At 49.1% G+C, this 16,885-nt stretch overlaps 1 protein-coding gene across 8 annotated transcripts in view; it reads left to right on the top strand.

The window, feature by feature from the left end:
* Positions 1-2,321: 2,321 nt before the first annotated feature.
* The window catches only part of STAT2 (signal transducer and activator of transcription 2), a 1,902,691-nt gene continuing 1,888,127 nt past the window's right edge, over positions 2,322-16,885 (top strand). For 4 of the 8 annotated variants that reach the window (XM_069653700.1, XM_069653696.1, XM_069653703.1 and 1 more), the window contains exon 1: positions 2,322-2,444. The gene's annotated coding sequence lies outside the window, so the exon portion shown is untranslated. Of the gene's footprint in view, positions 2,622-16,885 lie in introns of all 8 variants that reach the window. The other 4 variants (XM_069653697.1, XM_069653701.1, XM_069653698.1 and 1 more) reach the window with 3 other exon arrangements.

Here is a 16,885-nt window from a genome sequence, read left to right on the forward strand (position 1 = left end):
TAAAAGGAACTAAGATAGTGATCTCAAGAACTCTGCAAAGGAAAGTGTTGGAACTAGCACATGAAGGACACAGGGGCATTGTATCCACCAAACGGATGTTACTGTAAAAGATATGGTTCCCAGGCAGAAGAACTGCTCAAACAATGCCTCAAGTGTGCAGTCAACAACCCAAGCACCCCCCCCCCGAGCAACAGCACATGACGGACCTTCCCAAAAAGACCTGGAAATGAGCGCCATGGACTTCTTTGGACCCCTAGAAGGGGGGGGAGTACATAGTAGTGGCCATAGACGAATATTCTCGTGTTCCTGATCTACAGCTGGTACCATCCACATCGGCTTATCAAACCATACCTGTGCTGGACCGAGGTTTTCCGCCTACGATATACCTCGAGTAGTGAAATCAGACAATGATCCCCCCCTTTACAGGACAAGATTTGCAGAATACATGGGCTTTGTGCACAGAAGAATCACACCACTCTGGCCACAAGCCGATGGCATGGTAGAACGTTTTATGAGTAACATCAAAAGAAACGTGCAGCTTGCACGACTAACACGACTAACGGGGCAACACGTGGAGAAGGTCCTATACCAATTACTGCTGGACTACCGCAACACACCCCAGAGCACAACTGGAAAAACACCATCTGAGGTGATGTTCGGAAGGAACATACGCACGAGAATACCACATGTTACGAGCATGGATGAGAGATATAATGGAGATGCTGAGATGAGGGAACATGACACAAAGAACAGGGAGAACATGAAAAGAAGAGCGCATGAGAACAAGAGGGCACGAGAAAACGATATTGAAGTAGGAGACGTTGTGATAGTACGCCAGCCACAAACCAGGAAACATGCGCCTGCATTTGACAAGGAACCAATGACAGTGACGCACGTGACAGGATCTCTTGTCTCAGCTGAAGGGGAAAGGAGAAGCATAACTAGAAACTCCTCACATTTCAAAAGGATGTCAGGAATCATCACGTCCTGTTTGTTGACTGTAGAAGCCGGAATTCAAGGATGGGACCCCTCCTACGAGGGTGACGGTGAAGACTCCAGTGAAGAGCAGATGCCCTCGCCACAAAGAGAGAGAGGGGGGACCATCCGACTAAGTGATGAAGAGGCCACAGAGGGCCAGAAATCGACCTGAGAAACATGTTGCAGAGAGAGAATTGATGAGGGTTCGGTTATCTGCGCTGGGCGTGGCTGAGTTGAGTGGGAAGGCTTTGTTGGGAGGTAATGGGGTGAGTGGCAGGAAGAAGAGCAGTGTGTTGTTGGATTTTGTGAGACAGACGGGGAGGTGGGAGGAACTGTGAGTTTATGTGAGCTAAATAATGATTGGTGGGTTAGGTGCACATCATCCTTTAGGATGGGGAAGCGCCTGCGTGGGTCCGCCCACGCTTTCGATAATTTAGAAGAAGAAGAAGAAATCGACCCCAGAGACTCATAGAAGAAATGAACTGAGGGATGACATTGTGTTAAGTACCGGGGTGTGTGACGTTGTTGAAGTCTCCATGTCACGTGGAGGAGGACAAAGGGCTCAGGGGAAGGGAAGTTTACACTGAGTTGGAGTTGAAGGAATAAAGGCGTGTTTATTTTCCATCTCTATTGTCTGAGAAGAGTGAGGTTGTGTGGGAGTATTCGAGTGAACCCCTTGGGTCCAACTCATAGCTCTCAACTCACCCGCTTTTGGCGGGTGTCACCCGCCTTGTAAACAGGTGAGTCACCCGCCAAGCCTCGTGCACGCCCATTCATTTCAATGGGCCTCTCACCCGCCTTTGCATCGAAAAAGGTTGAGAGCTATGCCAACTGACACATTGCATCTCTGCTTCCCTCACTTTGTCCTTTCCCCAAATGAGCCAACCTTCCCAATTTAGGTGGGAGATTCGCGATTTTTCTCTTAAAAATTCTGCTATTTCTCTACTTTCTCCCTTCTAAAATAATTCTTATCACAATGCAACTCATTGGGAAAATTCAATTCTCACGTTTTTGGTGACAAAAGTCTCCCTCACAGGTGCTGCAAAATGTTGGCATGTATGTTACCCTTATGATTTGTAAAACTCTGTTACTTCCCATATAAATACCCTAACAATAATAACAATTCTCAGGGGGAGAATCCTCTTGACTTCACTGTGCTCTGTCAATTGCGCTAATTACTGGGAAATATTGACACCCTCTCTAGCACATTACAAAAAAAAAAAACACACAAAAAAGACTAAATCGCCAACTACATTCTCTATGCCTGACTTTCATTGCGAGATGGCTGCTTGGGTGAGCGGATATGAGTGCAAGCCTGAACCCTCTTTCTATGTCTATGATCTCTGAGACGAGTCAAAGCGGAGAGCCAGTGGCTACAGCTTGAAACATTGTGTCACTGCCCAGTGGAGAAAGTGCGCACCCATCGAGGAAATCCGTGGAAGCCGGGGGAGGTGCCAAGTGGGCAGGTACGTTTCTGAAAGCGCTGGTGGGAACAGGAAGAGATATACAGGATGTCAAAGTGACAGGGCAGGTATTAATAAAAGTTGGTGATGGAGGTGCTATGTAGCAAGGGGGCTACAGAGATGACAGGGGAGAAGTGTCATGAACGCACAGGGACTCGGATACTGCAATGTGAGCCAATGGTAAAGAAGAGGCACGAGGGGGCGGGGACTTTAGTTATTTTGGAATCGTATATAGCACCTTACATATTGCTCTGCATGCACTTCAAAGCGCGAAAGCTTCATTAAGTGGCCGGTGGAGCATGGGGTGCAATTTGTGCCGCAATTGATCCTGCGGGTGGTAGATGGTGCGAGGAGGGAAAGCGCACCAGAAATGTTCTGGCGTGAGGCCAGTTTGGAGTGTCGGGTCTTGAGGGAAACTCCCATTGCGCTGGGATACTTCCGTTTTATCAATATGGTTACACGAAACATATCTCGAGGCATGTATCTTTATTTGTAAGACATTATCGGAGCTGCGAGCGCAGCCCTATTGTGCCACATGTGAGACAACCCCCCCGCCCCCCCCCCCCCTTTCTTCCATGCGGCACCTGCCCTCTCCGGGAGAGGTACTATCTCTCGCGCCATACACCTGACTTTTTTCCAGCAGAGGCTGGTGCAGGGAGACCCCTGGTGGCGGGATCAAAAGGTCGGCTTCAACCCTCCCTCCACGAGCTGTTAATGACCCATTATCCCCAGATAGTGGTTCTTTCCTGATTGTGTGTCTTCCCCGCGCAATAAACATCCCATAAGCAGTGTCTACTGCGACCATGGGCTGCTGAGCCCCTCCACCCACGGAATGCCAAAAGTGGTGTGCAGCCATTTCGGAGCCTCTCCTAGCACCATGAGAACAAACTTTCGGAAATAAAACCTTAACACATGGAAATTCGATATTGTTTTCGTCTTCCTTTTCTTGTGCTGTTGAGATAGTTCAGACGGTTAAAGCACTTGCTGTAGCAATCTGTGTGCAGCCTGCATATCCCACATTCTCATTGCAACAAGGCTCACTCGTATTTTCAAACGTTCTGGTGATGTGTAATAACATGCCGTCTGGTTTGCAGCTATAAAACTACAAACGCGGTGTGAAACACACGTTACTCTTAATGTATTGTGCAGGTCTAGTTGTCACCTTGATCACTACCTACGCGCTTAGAGAGAAACGCGGATTGCATCCCTTGTTTGTCCAAATCGATAGCAAGCAAGTGTTCTCGCCGGTTACGTACCGAAATATAGCGCCACTAAGCTGGAGATGTATGCATAATGAAACTGAGCTCATTTGTAAAGCTACACGCGTTGCTCCGTCATCGAGACACCCTGACTTCCTCTCCACGGCTCTTATCCGCGCACCCCCGCCCAGTGCATGTCCTTAAGTCTTCTTAGCATCCCTTCCCGGCTCCTCTGATTTCTGCCCTGATCAAGCGCCTAGCTCTAGCCAGGCGGCCTCATGCATCCTCTGCCCTCCTCTGCCCGCCTGAACCCTTCCTCCCTCGCACAAGCACCCCGCTGCCATGATCTTACTGCCCCAGCTAGCTTCTTCCATTACCCTCTCCTCAAAGTTCAGAAGACTCAAAGCATGCACTCGAGTGTATTCTTAGGCCCCAGTACGGAGATCGGCAACCTTTGGCTATCCCGAGGTTTTGGGCTACAACTCTCAGCACCACTCAACATTGACAATGCTGGATGGGGCTGGAGGGAGTTGTGGTGCAGGACATTTGGAGAGCCAAGGGTTGCAGACCCCTGCAGAGCCTAGAACTTCAAGACTGTGCCATAGTCGCCTACACATGTAACATGTTCAAGCAATGAAACCCCTAACTAATGTTACTCTTTTTAGATCACTACTACTCCATTACATTCCCTATAACAGTTAGAACTCACTGTTGGTATCTACAAATGATTTTTAATTTGGGCCACCTATAATCCGAAACTATTACAGCTAGGGAGAAATGGCATATGAGGAGGGGCGCCAAGCTTGCAGGTGTCGTTTATTTGTTTAGCCACCCACTGGCTGTGTATGGCCACGCTAATCCCTATGGCCATTTCCACCCAGTTATGATTTTTAGGTTAACAACTGTTTGTTTTTTATTTAAATAGTGCTCCCCGCCCAAAGGTATCTGGGCGCAAATGTACACGATACTCTTGAGGATACACAGTTTACAAGGTTACAGATACAATACAGGTGTTTTACATTACCATAAGCGAGGTACATCATTTCACGTTGTAATTACAGTGTGCATACAGAGTGGTAAAATACCTATGGTCAGTACATATAGGCGGTAGTCATGGCCAGTTATGGGTGATTAAACAAGATAGTCATGGGGAGGTAGTCAGAAGGGTATGAGTTAGGGTAAGCCACAGTTGTCCTAGATTATTCTTGAGATACTAGCCAAGTTTTTAGTTTTCTTTTAGAAAAGTTCAGTAGACTGTCTCTGTTCTGATGTCCGAAGGTAAAGCGTTCCACAGCTTGGCGGATAGGACCAGGAAACTCTTGCCCCCGGATTTCTCAAGTTTATACCTTTTGGTATAATAAATTGGTTAACTTGTGGGTCTGTTGGGGAGAGATTTTTAGAGAACTTGCAGTTAAGGTATTTTGGGGCTAGGTTGGCTAAGCATTTATGGGTAAGAGATAGCGAATTGTACATGATATTATGGATACTAGGATTTCATACATTTATCAGGACTTCAGGGATTGTCTGACCCGTCTTTTGAACTCTTACCCCATGTTAAGTCAAGTGAAGGTGTAAGCGTAGCCCTAATTATAGGGCTGTCCCTAATTATAACGGTGCCCCTAATCACGCGCACACCAGAGTAAATACACCCCTCTAGGAAAGTAAGGCCAAGAGCCTATCTTGCAAGGATAACAAGTTTAATCTTACAGAAATGAGGATGGTAACAAAAAGCTCTGCTCCATGAACGGTCTTCTTCTGTCCCTCATCAGTTCCTTTCTCCTACCACAGTGATGCCAGGCAGGGTTTATATACCCCTGGCTTGCTGCATTTGTGTCACTGGATACGGGCCATGGCTCCATCCCAAACCGTTATGCTTCCATACAAGGGATGCTCCAAAGTCTTACTTTGTTCATTGTCAGCGATTTCTGTCAGGACATGTTACTTTACATTTGCTAGCCTATGCAAAAATACACTGTAGCTCATGTTTTTCCTCATTTTACCACATATGACCATTTTATATATAAAAACATTTTCCCATCATTCTTTCCATATTGATTGATTTCACTCATTCTACTCCTGTTTTTAACTGGACCTGTAATTTCCCTTAAACCTTATTTTCATAATTCTGCATGTTGTGCATCGAGCCTTAGCCTGCATGGGATTTTTGACAGACGGCAAACAACTGGTGATCCACTTCGTGCTGGCAGTGCTAGCATGAACACTGCGGAAGCCTGTAGTCTGATTTTTAGCACATGCTGCATTCTTTCCAGAGAGCTTGCCTCTACCATCCTTTAAGATTTTGAAAATGCATAGGATTTGACATTTTACACATTTATTCAGCTAATAGTTAATTGCATTATATTTATATTGAAATAACTGCCTTCTTTTAGTGCCTTCCCATGTCTGTATATATGATTATATTTGCATGAGAGAGCTTTCCCAGTGGCCCCCCCTTCACCCTGTTTCCTTGTCGTGCCTAGAAGAAGTCAAAAGAAGTCTTGCCTTATTCTAAAGTGCCTGGGGGTGCAGGAAGACCCTGGTTCCTTCCCAACATTCCCACCTTTCGTTACTTCTACAGTAACAAACTCATCCCCACCCAACATCTCTACAACCTCAGAAATATTAGTTCGAGGGGATTGGGTCCTCCGACGTATTCCATATCTATCTCAGGTAATGTCCACAGCTGTGCTGCTTCGGAAAATCTTTGGCGTCTGCGTCCTGCGTCGATGCACCATCCCCGAGGACCTCCACCGACGGCCGACGTCACCCGATGTGATAAGTAGGACGCACGATGCCCATAGCCTCAGTTCCGTTTTTTCCGCGAACGTGTTCGCTTCGTGAATCTCAGTACGCCTCGACTCGTTGGAGTTGCTGTTTTCTATTCTCGGTTCGTTGAACCTGTTCGGTTGGTTGTGAAGACCTGTTCGTGGCAATGTCTTTCTCATCTTCGACCCCGCGTCCGGGCTTCAAGAACTGCGAGGACTGTGGGTCCAAGATGTCGGTCACGGACTCGCACGACGCCTGCCTCTGGTGCCTCGGGGAGGCCCACGATATGGACGACTGTGTCGACTGCCAGTCGCTCACTGCGAAGGCCTTGCGGGAACGCAAGAAGAAGCTGTCGGTAGGCTGGGTGTCTAAGCCCCGGAAGTCGAGGTCTGCAGGGCTTTCGACCGATGCCTCGAGGGGTGACTCTCCGCGTGGTCGTTGGAAGTCCGGTGGGTCTCCTTCCAGGAGTCGGTCTCGCCCCTCCTCCGCCTCTTCTAGGCATTCCAGGAAACGCCGGCATAGGTCGCCTTCCCCGTCCTCTTCTGAGGACTCCGCCCGTCGGCGGGTCGCTTATCCCTCCGTGCAAGCGACACCGGAGGAATGGGCTTCCTTCGGGAAGCAGATGCTAGCGATTCTGGAATCGCAGGGCACCGGTCCGTCTGCGTGTCTGAGTGTGGTCGGTCGGCACCGGTCGAGAGACACCGCCGGTACGCCTTCGGGCTCGGGTGGTCGGCACGGCTCGCGGGAGAGGTCCCGCTCGGACAAGGGTGGCCGTTCTCGCCATGCCCGTTCCAGGTCCCGGTCCTCGATGCGCTCGAGACCGTGTGATCCTGTGCCGTCTTCGAAGAAGACGTCGACGCCTGTGGCGCCGAGGTCGTCGACGATTTCTCTCGAGGTTCCGTCTTCGAGGGGGTCGTCGGCGCCCAGGTTGTCGAGAGACACGCTTCGAGGACTGTGTTGACGCCGCAGATGCTGGAGGCGTTGCAGCTGACGTCGATTCACTCGACGCCTTTTCTGTCGACGCCGACTCGTTCAACGCCTTTCGAGGCGATGGTGTCGGAGGGGCCCCGTGGGACGGGGTTTGCCCCTAAAAAGGCTATGGCTAAGGTCCGGCACTGCTTTGGTCCGCAGAGGTCTTCCTCTCCCGCCTGGTGTACATTTTAAAGGGTGATGAAGGGTCTGATGGCGGCCTGGTTCCGGTTACGGTTCCAGTTGACCTTATCTCGGGCCATAGTCAGTTTGATGACCTGAGGCAGTCACTGCATGATGCCAGTGGACTGGACACCTCTCCGGAGGTGGAGTTTTGACGGCCGGAGCCTGGCACTCATGCCGATTCGTCATATCGGCACCTTATGTCTCGGGTTACCGAGTACTTGGGTTGGTCAGCTCCCCCAGGGGAGTTCGTTCAGTATGATCTCACGGACATCCTTGATCTCGGTCCACCCACTGACCCGGTTTTGCCTTTTCATATGGCTCTGCAGAGAAGGGTGGCGGCGGCTTGGACTGCTCCGGAGAGTCTCCCGGCAGTGGGCAAGTCTTTGTCGCGAAAATACCGTCCAGCCAGTAGCGACCCCTGCTACTTGTCTAGGCACCCAACCCGGAGAGTTTGGTGGTGCAGGCGGCTACGGCCCCGGCAAAGCAGGCGTCGTGTCCGACCATCCCTCCGGATAGGGACAACAAACATTTTGACGGCTGGGCGAAGAAAGTGTTTTCTTCGGGGGGTATGGCGCTTCAGACGGCCAACTCCATATGTGCCTTGTCTCGTTTCACACACACTCTGTGGAACTGTGTTGCATTAGCGGCTGATCATGTCCCCTTCGGGAATAAACGGGATGGTTTCCTTGCTATGGTTCAGGATGGCAAGGATGCTATGTGTGAGGCCGGTCAGTCGGGTTTGGACTTGGCGGATTGTGTCAGCCGGTCCATGGCGGCGAGCACCGTAATGCGCAGGTTTGCGTGGTTGCAGAAGTCTGGGTTCGCTCCTGATGTGCAGTCCCGGCTCCTCAACATGCCTTTTGACGGTGAACACCTTTTTGGCAGCAAGGCTGACGAGAGCCTTGAGAGGTTGCAGACCTTCAAAGCTGCAGCAAAATCGTTGGGTGCTGCAGTTCGCCAACCTCCGCCTTTTCGTCCTAGGGGACAGCAATGGAGGCGAGGTTCCTTTCGCTATTACTCGTCCTTCAGTAAAGCGAGAGGAGCCAGCAGTCAAAGAGGCCATCGTAAGAGTGCCAGAGGTGGAAACAGTGGTACTCGAGGTGCCAAGGCCGCTCGGGCAGTTGCCTCTTCGCCCTCAGGCAACGCCGCAGCCGCTACCACTCAGTCATGAGGCCAGGTCCCATGGTTCGCCGGTTGGGGGAAGGCTGGCGCAGCATCTTGTAGAGTGGCAAGCCATTACTTCGGATATGTGGGTTCTGGAGATCATAACCCACGGCTACTGTCTTCCTTTTCGGCAGAGGCCTCACGACAATCCACCAGGGAATCTCTCTTTGAAGAGTCCGGATCCGCTCCTTGCGCAGGAAATTCAAGCCCTGCTGGAGAAAGGCGCCATAGAACTGGTGCCTGTAGCGGAGAGGAACAAGGGATGGTATTCCCCTTATTTTTTGATTTCAAAGAAAGACTGGGGATTGAGACCCATCATGGACTTGCGCGGTTTGAACAAACTCCTCAGGAAGGACAAGTTCAAGATGGTGACTCTCTCTCAAGTCCTCCAGGCCCTTCAACTTCAGGACTGGTTGGTGTCTCTTGACCTCAAGGATGCTTACTTCCATGTGCCAATCCATCCCAAGCACAAGAAGTACCTGAGGTTCGCGGTTGGCGACTCGCACTTTCAGTTTCGGGTCCTGCCGTTCGGATTGACCTCCGCCCCGAGGGTTTTCACCAAGCTCATGGTGGTGGTGGCAGCGCATCTCAGGAAAGGGGGGATTCACGTCTACCCCTACCTGGACGATTGGTTGATCAGGGGGAGCTCTCCCGAGCAAGTCCTGGATCATCTGTCCGTCACCTGCCACTCCGTTCACAGGCTGGGCTTCTCCCTCAATTTAAAGAAGTCCCATTTGAGACCAATGCAGCGGCTCCAGTACATCGGAGCAGTGCTCGACACGTCCCTGGGGCAGTGTTTTCCTCCTCAGGTGAGGGCTCTTCACATTCAGAAAATGGTGCACAAGTTTCAGTTTGCCCAGAACCTCCCAGCGTCCGAGTTCTTGAGACTGCTCAGCCTCATGGCATCCTGCATTCTTCTGGTGCCAGAGGCTCGTCTGCGGATGAGATCTTTGCAGTGGGCACTCAAGCTCCAGTGGTCTCAGTCCTCCGGCAGGCTGTCGGACCCTGTTCAGGTGCCGCCCTCGGTAGCCCGGGACCTTCTGTGGTGGGCCGTCGAGGGCAATCTGATGAAGGGGGGGCCCCATTTTGGCTGCCCTGGCCGGAGGTGACGATCGTGAAGGACGCATCCCTCACGGGATGGGAAGCTCATGCCAACGAGCTGACAGTCAGCGGTCGTTGGTCTCCGTCGGAGTCCAGACTCCATATCAATCTGTTGGAGCTGAGGGCCGTCAGGCTAGCCCTGAAGGCTTTTCTGCCGACTGTGCGCGGGAAGAGTGTCCTGATTCTGACGGACAACACGGTGGCCATGCACTACCTCAACAAAAAGGGGGGGCAGGGTCACTTCCGCTGTGCAGGGAGGCGATGCAGCTCGAGTTCTGGGCCATCCAGCAGGAAGTTTCGATCTCGGCCGTTCATCTGGCCGGAGACGACAACGAGACGGCGGACGCTCTGAGCAGGCAGAGCACGATCTCTCACGAGTGGGAGCTGGCTCAGGAGATTCTCCTGGAGATCTTCGCCCTTTGGGGGACCCCTCAAGTGGATCTCTTCGCCTCCAGTGTCAACCGGAAGTGCGAAAGGTTTTGCTCGCGGGAATTTCCTCCAAAAGGAGCCTTAGGAGACGCGTTCATGGTGGAGTGGTCATTCCCACTGCTGTATGCGTTTCCTCCAGTCCCGTCATCCCGCAAGTGTTGCGGAGGTTCGGTTCCCGGATGATCCTCATTGCTCCGGCGTGGGCCCGGAGGACGTGGTTCCTGGACCTTCTAGACTTGTCCATCTGCCCTCCACGTCGTCTTCCCTACCGAGACGATCTGTTCTCACGGGAGGGGGGTCAGGTTCTCCATCCAGAGGTCAGAACCCTCAATCTTCACGCTTGGCTTCTGAAAGGTTGAGTTATAAGGATTGGGACCTCCCTGAAGACGTGATGGAGGTGTTGCTCTCAGCCAGGCGGCCGGCAACAAAGTCTCTGTACCGTTGCCGTTGGAGAAAGTTCTGCGACTGGTGCAGAGTTCAGAATGTGGATCCTTTTGAATGCGACATTCCCATGGTTTTGTCTTTTTTTGCTTTCTTTGGCCCACAGGGGCTTGCAAGTGGGGACCATTAAAGGTTACCTGGCGGCGCTGTCCATATTTATGCGCTCGTCTGAAGAGTGTTCCTATTTTAAGATTCCTTTAATTTCGCAGTTTTTGAAAGGGCTCACTAATGTGTTCCCTCCGTCACCTTTTTTGGTGCCAGGTTGGGATTTGAACCTTGTTCTCAAGTTTCTTATGGGTGCTCCGTTTGAGCCTTTACATTCTTGCCCTTTGAGGCTGTTGACTCTGAAAACTGTGTTTTTGGTTGCGGTTACTTCCGCTCGCAGAGTAAGTGAGTTACAGGCACTTTCAGTTAAGCCACCCTTCACTGTGTTTCACAAGGACAGGGTTGTCCTTTCGTCCTTCTTTTCTTCCGAAGGTGGTTTCGGATTTTCATTTGAGCCAGAAGGTGGTTCTTCCGGCGTTCTATCCTCCTCCACATCCTGGTAAGGAAGAGGAGAGGCTCCATAGGCTTGATCCTCGGAGAGCGTTGAGCTTTTATATTTCGCGCATATCCGGGGTCAGAGTGGACGATCAACTTTTCATTGGTTACGCTGGGAAGTGTTTGGGACAAGCTGTGACGAAACAGACTTTGTCTCGTTGGATTATTTTAGCTATCTCTGAGTGTTACCGCTTGGCGGGTAAGGACCCTCCGGCTGGCTTGCGGGCCCATTCTACCAGAGGAGTGGCTGCGTCTACTGCCCTGCAGAGGGGAGTTCCTATTCATCACATCTGTGATGCAGCCACCTGGGCTTCAGTGCATACATTTGTACGTCACTATTCCCTTGATTCCATCAGAGGGCAAGATCTGGCCTTTGGCAAGGCAGTTCTCTATTCCGCAATTTTGATTGGGCATGCTAAATTTGTATTCTAAATTCACCTCCTTGCTTGGTACTGCTTTGGGAGTCTGTCATAGATATGGAATACGTCGGAGGACCCAATCCCCTCGAAGAACAAGTTACTTTCTTACCTGGTAACGTTCTTTCGATGGGATGGTCCGACGACGTATTTCATATCGCTCCCTCCCTGCCTTCCCCGCTGCAGAATTTCTTTTGCGATTGCAGCTTGCGTTCCGCAAGGCCTTTTGTGTCTGACTGGCAGAAAACTGGTGGCACACGTTCTGGGGAAAAAACTATAACTGAGGCTATCGTGCATCCTACTTATCACATCGGGTGACGTCGGCCGTGGGAGGAGGTCCTCGGGGACGGCGCATCGACGTCATCGACGCAGACGCCAAAGATTTTCCGAAGCAGCACAATTACCTGTCATAGATATGGAATACGTCGTCGGACCATCCCATCGAAAGAACGTTACCAGGTAAGAAAGTAACTTGTTCTTTGAGTTTTGCTGTTTATCTTATGGCAAGGTTTTTTTAGATCCCCCCCCAATTGATACAGTCATCTTTGCACTATTAGGAGCTATATTGACACATTGGATACCCAATTGGCACGTGCAGAAGAGGACCAAGAAGAACATAACAAGCACCAGTATTTTTACTGCTGCCCCCAGCCATGACGGGACCCAGTCAAAGGCAAGCGATAGCCAATCCGTGTTCTGAACTCCACCTTCTTTCTTCATTTGAACACCTAGATTGTGCACCGCCTCGATGATGTGGTATAGTGACCCATTCTCACCATCCTCCGTGGGTACCAAAGTGCAGCAGCTGCTTACCAACTTTTTACACTCCTTCTATGGCTGTTAGAAAATCCAGCATGTAGTGGTTATGCATCATCATGAGTCTCAATGCACGGAGCTCTACTTTGATGGCGTTGAACCCATTCTCTGTGTAATTGGCTGGCTATCTCCCATCTGCACTATCTGCACCCACTTGGCATTAGCAGCTGCTTGTACCCCAGGAGCCAAAAAAGATGAAAACAAAGTCTGCTGAGCTCAAAAGACGATCCTCTTCAGGTATTCCTCTGAGCAGTGTGGAAGAATCTTTTGAGACATAGTTTGATCTCTACTTTCTTCTCAGCTGTTGAAATCATTCTTTTTCTGGCAGCATACGAAATTCTTGTGTGATCTGCTTCTTTAGGTGCTGGAGTGGCTGTTGGCACCTTGACAGGCAATTCTTTTGTCTTCAGGTGGCCAGTGAACACTTACCCCTCCAGGGTGTTGAGAGGTGCAAGCAGGCTTGTCGGCCACAAACCGAGTAGTAATCCATCACCGCTGCCGTAACTTTTGTCATATCAGGGATCACAAGAGTGTTGTTGCAATGTGTGTTTGTGCCAACAGGAACTGTTCAGTCATTGCTAAAACACAGTTCCTAGTCTGTCTCTATGTATTCACACAGTCTTCTCCATTGTTGCAATCCATGTCAGCCTTGTGATGTATTGGGACCATATTTCTGCGCAAACATATTCTCTACTTGGGCTATTGTTTCTTTGCTATACTCTATCAGTTCATTTGCTTGGCACGTCCCTGTGTTGCCCTGCCATTTGTCATTGACATATGAGTAACCTCCCAAGGAAAAATATGGTACTTGTAGACACTTGCTGTATTTTGTATTGTCATTGCATAGTGCTGGGTCTAGATCAATGCTCCTCAACTGCACGCTGTGTGCCTGGAATGTGTCCTTTATCCTACATAGTGCAAGTTGTACCAGGCATTGTGCCTCTGTAATTGGGACTTGATGTTGCATTGTGCCTCTGTAATTGGGACTGGATGTGGCACTAAAACCTTAGGAGCCCCTGATGCATGCGGGATAGGTGCACACACGTAACAGCTTTCATTTATCACATACCTTCCTGCAAAACGCATATTGGAGTACCAACTGTTCGATGATTCTATGTCAGAAATGGTGTCAAAACCCAACCCCTTATATAAATCATTCGTACTTCCCGTTTTATTCATCTAAGGAAACCTGTAGGGGTGGCCGGCAGAAAGTGAGACTTTGTTTGATTCTTTATAGACATATTCATACTAGTATTATTTTCCAACTATCCATCCTCCCCCTTTATATGGCCACCCCATTTAACAGACCTACCTTCATACACTGCAACAACCACGACCAGTGTCACACAAAACAATGTAATACTTAAAATGCATAATATATAATTCCTAGAACAAATTACATTCTTTTTAACACTATCCCTACATAACAGAGAGGTTTGAACACGTTGGTCAGGCATCCTTGCTTATTCCTGGAGAGGAGAAAAAAGGTTATCAAGAAAAGAGAGAGGGAGAGAAAGGGAGAGACCCTTTTCCCACCAGGGCCGACCGGGTTTTGGACCTTCAAAATTTAAAAATAAATAAAATAAAACTATGAAAAAAGAGACAAACGGGCGTGTGCCACTGCACACCACCCTGGCATGGATCCTTTCACAAGACTTCTTCTTTGATTGCGTCCTTTCTCTATTGGTTTAGCTTTGCCTTCTCTCAGGTGCTCTTCGGGCATCCCAGAGATGCACCCAATATCTTAACTGGGACGGCGAGAGGCGTACAGAACACCACCTCATAAGGGCCTTAAAATCTGGGATTGTTCCATATACGCACAAAGTTCTTTTTTACGTAGATCAGCTCCCCAGGTAATAATGGTCCAGTTGTGGCAGATAGGTTTTGCAGTTGCTGTCCCTTCCGGTGTGTCCAGTCCTTCACTTCTGGGTGGCGCAATCTGTCGAGAGATATAGTTGAGAGCACGTGTTAGTGCTGTTAAATATTCCCTAAATTCCTCTCCTAGTACTGTCGCTTCTTGATGTGCATCTGACGCTTTCCTCACAGGAGATATTGGGGTCTGCCTGTGAATATTTCATGTGGTGTCAAATGGTGGTCCTTACTAGGCGGTGTGTGTAAGCTGAAGAGGGCCAAGGGCAAACGGTGGACCCAGTTTTTCTTCATTGTGGAACTCAATTTCGACAGTCTACTCTTCAAAAACCCATTGATCTTCTCCACAACGCCATTAGCCCGAGGGTGGTAAATTGAGCACATTCAATATTTTATGTCCAATAGCACTGTGACATGCTGAAATAGCACATTAAAAAAATGTGTACCATTATCTAATCTTAATACTTTGCACATGCCCCATCGTGGAAACACCTCTCTGACCAGGAATCGTGCTGCACACTTTGCATCTGGGTTTGGACATGTTCCTGCCTCCACCCACCTTGAAAAGGGGCAAACCACCACAATAAGGTACCTATATCCATTGCACCTTTGCCCCATATCTGCATAATCTATATGCAGTTCATGGAATGGCCCCATAGGGTGAAGTAATGTACTTCTTAATGTCATCCCTGTGCTGAAACTTTGGCATGTCAGACAGTTTGTCTGTTTTTATTATTCGTATTGCGTGCCAGACCCGTGGGTATCGGGGCGCAGAGTATAAGATAACTTACAGCTTAGTTACACAAGGTGGTAATACCGTACAATATCAGGCAATGCATGCGATTTACAAACCGTATACCCGAAGGCATAAGTAGAGCACACAAGGTACGTTAGGACAGAAGGTACAGTTGTACAGACAGTGTATTGCTTTTTCCGAAATGCTCTCCAGGACGTTTGGTACAAACCAGTCCTCCTGAATATCTGCCACAATATGTTGTTTGGAGCTGTGGGAGGGGAAATGGAGTTGCTCAAATGTCATTCAGATTAATTCTTGGGGCATCACCACCTTCCCAGAACTCTCCTGCCTCCACAATAGATCAGTGGGAGACTGTTTGCATCCCCTCCGCAACCGTAGCTCCTTTTCCTCCTCAGGCGCTTTCACTTGCAAAACTATAATCGCTGATATAGGCAATGCTGTGTATGGAACTGTGGTCTCGCTTTCTACAGGGGTGGTCACTGTACATTCTGTTAACATTGTATATGGGAGATAGGCTGTCAACTTGGCCGCCTGGTCTGCAGCTGCGTTGCCCTTAGAGATTTCGTCTGTGGCATTAGTATGGGCAGCCCATTTGAAGACTTCCACAGCAGAGGGCCATGATAAGGCTTCAATCAGTTCTTCCAACAGCCTTGCATGCTGCACTTGAGAGCCGTCTGCCCTCCGAAACCCCCCTCCTCTTCCACCGCGACAGACCTGCATGCACTGTTGTCGTGACATATGCTGAGTCTGAGTAGATGGTGACACACTGCCCTTGAGAGGCTCTCAATGAGAGCGACACGTTCCGCTGCCGGAGCTGAATAATGCATATGTAATTGCCGCTCCCCTTTACCGCAACCTACTGCCGCTCTTGTATGCCTCTGTCCCGTCTCCTGGTCAATTGTTTATGACCCATCAACGTATAGTATCTCTCCTTCTGTCAATTCACTGTCTCTAGCTTTAGATGTACCCTCGTATGTAGCACAGTCATGCGTTTTTAGGTCATCATCAGTGGATCCCTCTGTCAAAAATGTGACGGGATTCGCCGTCCTACACTTTACTATATGAGTATGCGGTTTGGATATTAGAATCTCATAGGCCCCATTTTTACATGTATACCCCTCGATGGACACTCCTAGTAATGATGCATCATTAAATGACAATGGCAGGAGACTAAAGTGAGCCGATATGGATTATCCCACTATAGCCACGCTACTTTATGATGCTCTAATCCCTATCATTGAACATCTCAAGCCTGAAACTGTCTTTGATCAGTTTTTGGCTGATGATTTGTATGGCTTTTTAATGAGTAGCATCTCCCCCTTTGAGACTAAACCTGCTCCATTGGTTGGATCCACCCTTAGGGTCAGCAGATCTTGGTACGATAAAGATTGCAGATTGGCAAAAGCAACCCTCTTGAATGAGATTAAAACAACCAAAATCCCACAAAGAATACAGCAGTTACATATTACCTTTTTAAAACCATAATCTAAAAGCTGGAAATGTCTTATTCAAGCCTAATTGGCAGTGACTCTTTGTAAATCTGTATAATCACGATACTGAGATTGCACGTACTACTGTTATGGCACAAACCCAAAATTCGGTATATCATAAAATTACAAAGTTGGAATTCTAGAAAGCCATCGACCCACAGAGGCAGGGCAAGGCTTTGGGACCTGACAAAGTGCCTACTGATCTTTTTAAAGAAGAGCCTGTAATTTGGATGCTTTATTTATTTATTTATTTTTTTCTTTCTTTTTTTTTTTAACATGGTTTTTTAATTGCTTGTATCTG

Source organism: Ambystoma mexicanum, chromosome 3q (assembly GCF_040938575.1).
Source record: "Ambystoma mexicanum isolate Mex_15411 chromosome 3q, UKY_AmexF1_1, whole genome shotgun sequence".
Classification (NCBI taxonomy): domain Eukaryota; kingdom Metazoa; phylum Chordata; class Amphibia; order Caudata; family Ambystomatidae; genus Ambystoma; species Ambystoma mexicanum.